The 9,958-nt window shown below is 48.5% G+C and overlaps 1 protein-coding gene across 1 annotated transcript in view; it reads right to left on the bottom strand.

The window, feature by feature from the left end:
• Positions 1-9,911, bottom strand: part of AFF4 (ALF transcription elongation factor 4) — a 45,890-nt gene extending 35,979 nt beyond the window's left edge. Inside the window, exon 1 of the mRNA XM_069869365.1 lies at positions 9,620-9,911. The gene's annotated coding sequence lies outside the window, so the exon portion shown is untranslated. The remainder of the gene's footprint in view (positions 1-9,619) is intronic.
• Between the last annotated feature and the right edge of the window lie 47 nt (positions 9,912-9,958).

The following is a 9,958-nucleotide window of genomic DNA, read 5'->3' on the forward strand; positions in this document are numbered from 1 at the left end:
AACAAAGCCATAACCCACCGAAATTGTCATCTTCTGCACCTACCACAATGCCAAGTCAGGACTCTGAGTCAGATAAGGCAGAGGAGCCTCAATACACTCTGGCTGTCGATAGTAGAGCTGTTGCCAGAAGAGGGAAGGAAAAGCTCCTTTCTGCTATTCAGTGCAGCAGAATTGCCTTCCCAAGTTTCTGCATTTCTATTTGCTTCATCTTGCAATGCCAAAAATACCTTCAGGGATCCAAGGCTTTCTTAAGCAAGGCAGTGATATTCTCTTTAACATCATCTGAAGCTCAAGTCCTGACCTCCTACAGTTCTGAAGATAACAGAACCAAAAGCCCTGCGGCACAGACTGAACTCAGAGCTTCGCCGTCCACTGGGAACACAAGTTTGTTTCTCACGCAACTCTCGACTCAGCAGACTCCAGTTCAACCTCGTACTCAGACACCCTTCTCCTCACCCCTTCAATTCTCCAGCACTGGCAGACTCTATAATTTGCCCAGTGAAACGATGGAGCACGAACACCACATTTTACATGCACTCTTTTCATGCCCACACAGGCAAACCCCAGCACATCCGAACACTGCTCCCCAACAATATTCAGCAGTTTAATTGGGCAGAAACTTAATAACCAAATTCCTGTGCCTACATGTTCTTCTGTTTAAACTTAGAAGCCAAGACAATTGGTGTTTAAATTTTATTAAGCAATAGTTATTCAGACATCCACCATTAATCTGGCAATTATAGATCTGACTTCCTCACACTAATGTACTTTCATAAAAGACATGACATCGGAGTGCTACGAACTCCTGCCATAAGGATTAAGAAAGGATTCACCTCACAGACATTCTCTGACAATCGTGCTCTGCACAAGATGTGAAACAGCACGTGACGGTTTAACAAGGCGCCACCCAAACTAAGACTGAAAAGGCAAAAGAGAAGAACCACATTCATTTCAGAGCTCACATCCTTCTCCCATTTTAACAGAAGCCCCAAAAAGCAAGGACAGAAGCAGCTCATTGCATACTTCACCCGGGTTTAACTGCCATTTCCTCCAGCCCTACTGAAAGATCATGTCTCTGCCCCGTCTCAGAAGACACTGATCTTGGACTTCCTATCGTAACCAGGGTTCGAGAGCTCTGCTGCACAACAACTAAAATGAACACCAGGGTTAGAGATAATAAATCTGCCACTGTGTAAACCGTTTTGGTCTTCTGTAACTGCTCGCAGCAGTAAGGTCTCTTCCACATGACAATGCTGTGTAAATACCGATAGCATCTCTGCCTCTTCCCCTGGCTCTTTCAAGCACAGCTTATTTTCTAAACACAGCTTTTATTGGACACATCGGACACATGCACTGGTAATAAAATATTGGGGGATATTAATACATCCCCTGTCCAGCTCTCTGTGGTACACAAACAAAAGGCAATTTCTACAATTCATGACGGCACGGTGGGGTAGTTCCAAGCCCCCAGGTCAGGGCAGATGCCCAGGGCAGCTCCCACCCCATGTCACGCTCCTGACCTGCACCACCCTCCTGGCTGTGCTGAGAGAGTTATTTATTGGGGTTGGCCAAGCTCAATTAGGGAAATCCATGCAGGTCCAAAATATGTGGTCTGAGGACAGGGTTATTTGTCAACATGGGTATGTTTGAATGCTCCATGCCCCCCCCAGAACAGTCATATCAACATTAGAGAGCAGGAACAAGCGATCTGTTTAAAACATAACAGCAGAAAAATCCACCTAACAAACAAAAAACGCCCCATCCCAGGAGGTGTTCAAGGCCAGGTTGGATGGGCCTTAGGCAGCCTGATCCAGTGGGAGGTGCCCCTGCCCATGGCAGCAGGGTTGGAACTGGATGATCTTTAAGGTCCCTTCCAACCCAAACTACCCTATGATTCTATGAATTACTGCTGTGATGACTGCACCGCAGTGCCACAGGTGGACTCTGTCTGCAGCAGCTGACAAGCAGCGTGGCTATGACGGATGAAACAAAAGCACAGGGATGCTGGAGGCATGTCAGCAGCCCTGCCAGTGCTAAGGAGTTTCACCATTTTGTGTTTTATTTCACCGTTCTGTGATTTAGCTCTGTTCTGAAACACAGGAAAGCACCTTTTCCCCCCTAATGGCGTTAAGCCGGTGCTCCGTTTCTGAAGCTGTTACTGCTTCTTCTCACCTAACCAAAAGTCATACCACTAGCAGACCTATCAGATCAAGCACCAAAAAGACATCGAGCCACCAAAGGCGCCCTGGAGAGAACACGCCTCGCACTGCTGCCTGCTTCCAGGGATCCTGTGTCCCAGGCAGGGCAGCCAGGAGTCAACCGGTGCCCTCGTGGTTGTCCGCACAGCGCACCAGCGTTGTTTGCCCGCAGCCCGCTGCCATCCAAGGCCCACGCCGTTACACCAGAGGCGCAATAACGATCAACAGTAACAATTACGGAGTATCTTTCCCAGAAGATATGTAAACAGTTTACCCAAAGCAAAAAACTTATCTTCTGTATTTGATAAACTAGGAAAGGCATCGTGCCAGCTGGTTTGGAACCGCAGTCCCTAATGTATTTTTGGCTCTAAGCTAGAAGACTTGACAGGCACGCAACTGTGAAACACAGAATCACAACAACATATATAATTTAAGGTCAGTGACTCAATGAATCTTGCCACCAGAGAAAGAAGTTTTTTGTCATATGAAGTTAAAAAAAGCCACAAGCGACCTTGCAAAATTCAGTTGAATTTCAAAACACCCCATGCAAGAGGCAAGCACAGCTCAGAGAGCATTGGTGCCTCCGTTTGTTACAAAGCTTCAACCTGATAACGCTCCTGTTAACACATAAAACCACTTTCAACTGCTACAGAAATTACATGGTAAGAAATGCTTCTCATTGCTAAAGCTCCCAAGGACACGGTGGACAAACCAGCTGCAGCCAAAGAGCTCTGCTGCCTTTCCCGGGCACCTGACATGGCTGGTAGCTCCTCACTGTCAGGGAATCAACTGAATTCTACCAAGCACAAGCTAAGAAACATTTTTTAAGGGATGATTCACTATTTACTTACACATAATATTTTTTTTAAAAAAATTATTAAGCTCTATAATGGATTAAAATGAGTTGGCTAAATACAAAGTACACTCCTGTTAGCAAGAAAATCACCCCATTACAGCAGCCAATGAGATCCACACTTTTTACTGCTCTTAAATTGAGATTAAACCACACCCATTTCTGACCATCTTTAGCTTTCCAGTCTGTCGATACATCACGACTAAACATATTTTAACATTCCTTGGAGCAAGTCCACGCTGGCATGTGCTGCGAAGAGCAAGAAGGAGAGCCAGACAGCGCAGCCAGGCCCTCAGCAGCCCCGCTGCCCCCTCCTCCTGCCCACACACCCCACTGCTTCCCTGCATCCCAGAGCAAATGGCAACTGGAGTTACCAAAAACACCCAAAACCAAAATACTCAACACAATCTGTTTGGGCCAGCAACGTACATAAAGAGGACACTGTGCAAACATCATTACATGTCAGTTCAACACAGATCTTGCTTCCTATGGCCATAAGAGTGCAACTTTTTCCTTAAAAAGGGCAACACTGGAGAAAAAACTAATCTTTTTTTTAGGATGTTTTTAGTGATTAACACGTTCAAGGTGAATACATGTTACAACTCTCTCCTAGTAAAACATATTTCTTGTCATTATCAGCTAAGAACATTGTCACAGTACAAACTTCTTACTTGTATTTTTTCCTCATTAAATATAATTGGCTCAGATATTTTGGCAGAAGCAATCATTGCTCCAGGAAAAACCTTTCCACCCTCTGCCTTTTAAAGGCTCTCTGCACCATAGTTCTCACTGCATCGGATCAACATTTTAAGATGATGCTAATTTACCCTATCAGCATCCTCAGGACAAAATAAAACACAGTGGTTCCAAAACTTCACATCCAGCAGGTGCCGTGGCCGTGCCGCTCTCTGCCTGCAGCCAGCACGGATCGCAGGAGCCACGGACCAGCACGAGTTGCTGTCATACAAACTGCACGCTAACTGGAAGGTTTAGTGCTCAATCTCAAAGAGAAAACACCCTCACTGGCTCCTGACCCTGATACAGTAAACCCTACGCAGAACATAGAACCCAAATTACCAGTGAGCTCTTTCCATACAGGACCACTCAGCGCACTGACAAAATGACACGGCGAGATAGGAAGAATATCAGTTTACTTTATCTCATCTTGGTCAATCTTTACACTTCAAGGTCCCTGAAGTTACAAGAATAAAATAATATGAAGGCATCCTTCTAAAATCAAGTGTTTTTCAACCACGGCAACTGCCATTACCTTACTGTTCTTATTTATGCCAGAACAGAGCACAACTTGCCACATCCACTTTACAAAGTGTCCCTCCATCAAGTCCTTTAACCCTCTTCTCCATGTTCAGTTTTTCCGAAACTTTCCTCCCCATAGCCCACTTTTTCAAACCTGGACTCTGACCAAGCAAATTATTTTTATTATTGTTAAACAAGGCAACACTTCTGCTAACGCTCACAGCCCAGAAGGCCAACTGTATCCTAGGCTGTACGCTGCCTCATGTTGAGCTTCTCATCAACCAGCACCCCCAAGTCCTTCTCCGCAAGGCAGCTCTCTGAATGGTGGACTCTCATCTCCTCATCCTACTTGCTTCGATGATTTGTGCGTATCAAAGCATGATTAAAACCACTTAAGCACTTCCATCACTGAAATCTCTTTAATGTCTTTGGAAATTAAATTAAACGCAGCAACTGCAAAAAGTGTGAATGTACAGAGGTGCACAATTGGGATCAGCTTTTATACTAATGTTAGTGTAGACAGCAACTCATGTGGAGGTCCACAGTTGGTAGCCTGAGGCAAAACAGGGGAGATTTAGATGAGATCTTAGGGAGAAATGTTTTGCTGTGAGGGTGGGGAGGCCCTGGCCCAGGTTGCCCAGAGCAGGGGTGGCTGCCCCATCCCTGGAGGGGTTCAAGGCCAGGCTGGATGGGGCTTGGAGCCCCTGATCCAGTGGGAGGTGTCCCTGCCCATGGAAGGGGTGGGACTGGATGGGCTTTGAGGTCCTTCCAACCCAAACCATTCCATGATTCCACAAAAAAAATACTGTAGACAAAAAATATAAATATTAAATATCCATTTAAAAACAGACATTCGCAACAGGATCGCACTAACACTAAGGAAAGTGTATCTGAAGTTTCTGACTGTGCTACACAGACCAAGAAGAAAAAAGCAGCGACCGTTGCTGCCTGCTAGGGTAAATAAAGCTATCACAACTCGCTTCCAGATTTTCTGATGCCGGAGGACGGGTTACACTAACATTGCCTTATATGGCTCCAGGGTGGTTGCACATTGATCTGTGAGTACGTGTCTGTCCATGGGTAGGTGCCTGCTACCTCAGCATCAACACTCCACACAGCTGGATGAGCAACGAAGCATCTGCTCTGCTCTCCTCTCCTCACATTTCTCTTGCTCCTGTGTTTGAAACTCACTTCCACTTCTTACATCACGGCTGATTACAGGTCGCGATTCAGCTATTGAAGTAAAGATCTACATGTACCTGCACACCCCAACAGAAAAGTCAGAGAGACTGCTCAACGGTGTGAAATTCCAACAGGAACCAAAACGGTGGGGAAAGTATCCAAAATGGAGCAACCACAGTGCTAGCACTGAAGAGAACTACACACTTATCCTAGCCTGTTGTCTGCTCTGGTCTTTATGTCCTCAATGTAGTGCTGGGAATATACAGCAAGAAACTAAGCTGAGGCTGCAGGAGTAAACCTATCCACAGGGAGAGATTTGGGATGATAAAAGAGTCTGTCATGAAAAACACAATCATTACAGGTTTACAATATTAGTAAAAGTGCACGGAAAGTAACACACTTGGGTAAATTATCAATAAATGTTATGACAGGAATAAAATCTGAGATGAACTGTAATAAAAAGAGATCAATAAAGGGGGTTGTGAGCTGCCTAGGGAGTGTTGCCGGGACTAGGTACCACAGCTCAAAAGACAGAAGTGCAGGAAAACTTTTCTTAATGAGCTGTTAACAGAAAAAAATTAGTTCAAGACTTCAGGGCAAGAATTTCTCTTATTCAGTGTTTGTACAGGACTCAGTACAAGGAAAGGGTTTTTCTTTTTTCCTGTTGGTACCTGGTGTTGTTGCCAGTTAAGAACCCAGGTTTCATGTTCATCAGCAAGAATTAGCAAATCAAGTAACAACAAGAGCCATGACAGCTTCGAGAATCAGAAACTAAAGCACATGGGGAGAAAATATTGTTCGCTCTATTAGGGAAAAAAGGGGTTGGAAACACAAAGTCGGAGAGAAACCTGGGGAGGTGTAAGACTTTGAGAGCCTGGGGAGATGGCAGAAACCAAATTAGACACGAGTGCCCAAGGCAAACAATATCACAGCTACGGGGAAAATGGAATTTTGGATGGCACATCTGAAGGTGGCGCAGGGCCAGACAAGGAAGCCAGGCACTACGCCGCAGCTACGCGCTGCACTCGGCACCTCCACAGAAATCACAGACAACATCGGATTTTCATTTCAGAGAGCACCAATACAATTATTCGAAATGAGAAACCCTAACTGAACTGGAATACGTACATCTAGTTGGAGTATCTGAAAAGAGCATAAATGTGGATTCCCCTAAGAGAAAAGCAGGCAGTAGAACAGCGCTACTGTAGAAACACAGGCTGGCTGAGCTGAGCAGAAAAGCTTTACGACAGGAAGGAGCAGGAGCCTGTGCAGCCCGATTTCCTCATCAGCGACAGAGCCGCTGTCATTTCACAAACCGGAGAGCACCTCATTAGTTGGTGGTAATTGGAAAGCAGCAATCCTCCAAGAGAGGAATAATTGCCAGAGAAGTTCTTTCAGCTGCAGTTTTGCAATTCTAGGAACCTGACTTCTTGTATTACTAAAGAGTTAAAGTAAGAAAATCTCTTACACATATCTAACCCTCCTCTATCTAAAGGTAATCTGGCTCATTTCCAGCCCCTCTTCATCCTACAGCCTGTCCATCTCCCCACAATTTGAGGTGTTCTCCTCTCACTGCTAGCAAAGATGACATCTGCCTTGTTCCTCGCTTGATACGAACTCCAGGGCATACATGCAAACCAAACGACAAGGCAGGTGGACTCAGCTTGTTTCTTCTTTGGCCTCTGTTGAAGGTAACTGTGAGACTGCACTAACAAGAGAGAAAGGAAACGTGCCTGTAGAACAAACCACATGTAAGTAACAATCTGAAATTATGTGGCCAAGAACAATTACCATAGCAGAAACAAAACCTCAAGGACAGTAAAATCTCAATTCTATTGTTACATCCTCAGACAGGCAGACCCCAAATACAGCCCTGTGCGACTAACCTTCCTCCTAGCCCTACATACACGCTGTTGCTGGTAGAGGCAGCCTCTTGAAACACACCAGTACTCCTTCCATACCCACAAGGGCCCGATCTGCCAACAGGCGAGGTGCTGATTGCACATCTCAGCTCTCAAGATTCAGCCTCAGACACGGGTATGGTTAATATTTCTACCCTCAACAGTGCAGGTTTCTGTTGATCTGGAGCAAAGAGTAAGAGCAGTAATGATTAAAAAAACCTCACGAAACAAGAGGCTGAACAGGAAGGAAAGGAAAGGAGGCAATGAGGCAGTCACGAGCAGTTATGACAGCTCTCCCGAGCACTGAAAATACACGGAAACAGGACAGCACTCTCACCATCACTTGGCCCCAGAGTCCTCTGTCTGCTTCAAAAGACGCTGTGGAGGGCCCTGTCAGTAATGCACGAGTCTTACATGTCTTCAGTCACACCCGAAATCTGGGCGCAACCACGGTGGAAAGCAGAGCACAGCAGAACCTCCTTGCCAGCGGCTGTGAGCTAGAAAAGGAACTGGTGTGTACGTGCCAACTTCTCATCTACCAGCTGTACAGTCAGGACAGATCTCTGCTGCACCTACTTATCCACAAAGCCTGAACACTGCAAAGTGTACAGCTTTTGCAGATAAAAATATGTGGCACCTTCTCATTAAGTAGTTGGGTCAAAACCAAGGAAAAGTCTTAGTACATTCCAGCTTACTGAACAGACAGCCTAGAAATCCAGGTAATATTACACTGAAGTTTTATAAGGCTTTATTAAGTTCAGATCACCAGAAACGGGAAGAATGCAACACACACAAATACAGACTATGTTTTCTGGGGCTGCTGTGTGCCTTCTTGCACAAAAACCCACCCCAGGGGCTCAGTCGCGCTCTCTCAATGTCTGAGACATAAGAGAAAAGTCAGAAAACGAGAAGTGCAGAGACATTAGAAGGAAATGGTTGGACTCGATGATCCGGTGGGTCTCTTCCAACCTGGTTATTCTCTGATTCTATGAAATACTGGGGACCTGAAACGGTTTTCGGGACTGGAGTTGAAATTTACTATTTTCTTTCAAGACTGTTAAAACTGCTGGGGAGAGGAGAGCTTGTTCTCGCACAGAGCTGCAAATATATTGTAGAGCAGTTAGCAAATCATAAAGGTTAATACTCATACATTAAAAAGCCAAAGTATTAATAATGCCAAAGGGTTACTTTTTCTTTTGTCGACCAAAGAACTGCAGGATGAGCACTGGGAGCCCGTGCCCAGCACCTCTGTGACTGTACAGGTCACACCTGGCCGGGGCAGACCACACAGCAGGAGCCCTGCGAGTTAATGACGTTTCCCTCATTAGCAGAGATAATGAAATGACAAATCGAGTGCACAACCACTCCTCCATAGCACTCGACCAGACCCTATTTCACAATATCGCCCCCGGGCGATATCGTGCAGAGCTTTTTCTTCCAGCGATTAAGAGAAGTATTGAGAAGTTTTAAAGCAACAGCCCCGCGGGGAGTTCAGAAAGTCGAGGGGAGCCGGTTAGAAGGGGAGGAGGGAGAGGGCTTGGGCAGAACAAGCCGATTTCCGAGAGAACCGGCGCTGAGTAAGAGCACCGAGTGGGAGGCCGGGCTGACATCAGCGCCGACGCGTGAACATCCAGAGCCGTCAGAGCCCTCCCGGGAGAGCGACACCGGGCAGGGACAGCGGCCGGCGGGGCCACAGCGACCCCTGGCCAGGCCGGACCGGGGGGCAGCCCGCTCCGCGTCCCCCTCAATGAAGTTACCAGCTTTCCCATCTCAAGAAGCCGCCGCGAGCGCAGCGCTGCGCGTCCCCGGCTGGCTCCGCTTTGTTCGTCAGAAAGAAAAGAAAAAAAAAAAAAAAAAAAAAGAAATAAAAGCCCTTGTCAGCCCCGCTCGCAGCCCCGCGCAGGGACGGCTCCGTGCGCCACAAACCATCGCTGGGGCCCGGCAGGGGCGGTCAGAGCGGGGCAGCCGCCCCCCCGGGAGGCCGGGCCCGTCCCCGCCGCCGTCCCCGGGACCCCCGGCCCTGCCCGCTCCGCGCCCCCCGGGGGCCGACGGCCACGAACAAAGCGCTGACGTCGATTACCGGAGAGCGATAAACCGGGGGACACCGGCCACAGGGGCCGGCACAACCCCCCAACCCCGGCCCAGGGAACCGGGAAAGCCCCGCCGGGCCCCGAGCAGCGCAGGGCCCGCAGCCGCCTCAGTGTCCGCCCCCCCTGGCCCCGTCTCACCTCCGTTCGCCGCTCCGCTAGGCCCGCACCATTTCCTGAGGAGGGAGGGATGGGGGGGGGGGACGCGCGGAGGCCCGAGGGAGCGGGGCCGAGTCACCGGGGGAGGCTCACAGGCGGGAGGCGGCGGCGGCGGGTGGGGGGTGGGTTCTCCGGGGGTCCCGCCGCTCCATGGCGCAGCCGGGGCCGGGGTGGCGGTGTTGGAGCGGGGGGGGGGGGCGGGGGAGGGTGTCGGGTGAGGAGGGGCCTGGGCAGCCGCGGGGCCCCCCTTAGAGCCGCTGACGGGCTCCGTCCCGCCCTTAGCCTGGGCCCGTCCTGCCGGGACGCGGCTCCGCCCCCCGC

The sequence above is a fragment of the Phaenicophaeus curvirostris genome, chromosome 15 (assembly GCF_032191515.1).
Source record: "Phaenicophaeus curvirostris isolate KB17595 chromosome 15, BPBGC_Pcur_1.0, whole genome shotgun sequence".
Taxonomy (NCBI): Eukaryota; Metazoa; Chordata; class Aves; order Cuculiformes; family Cuculidae; genus Phaenicophaeus; species Phaenicophaeus curvirostris.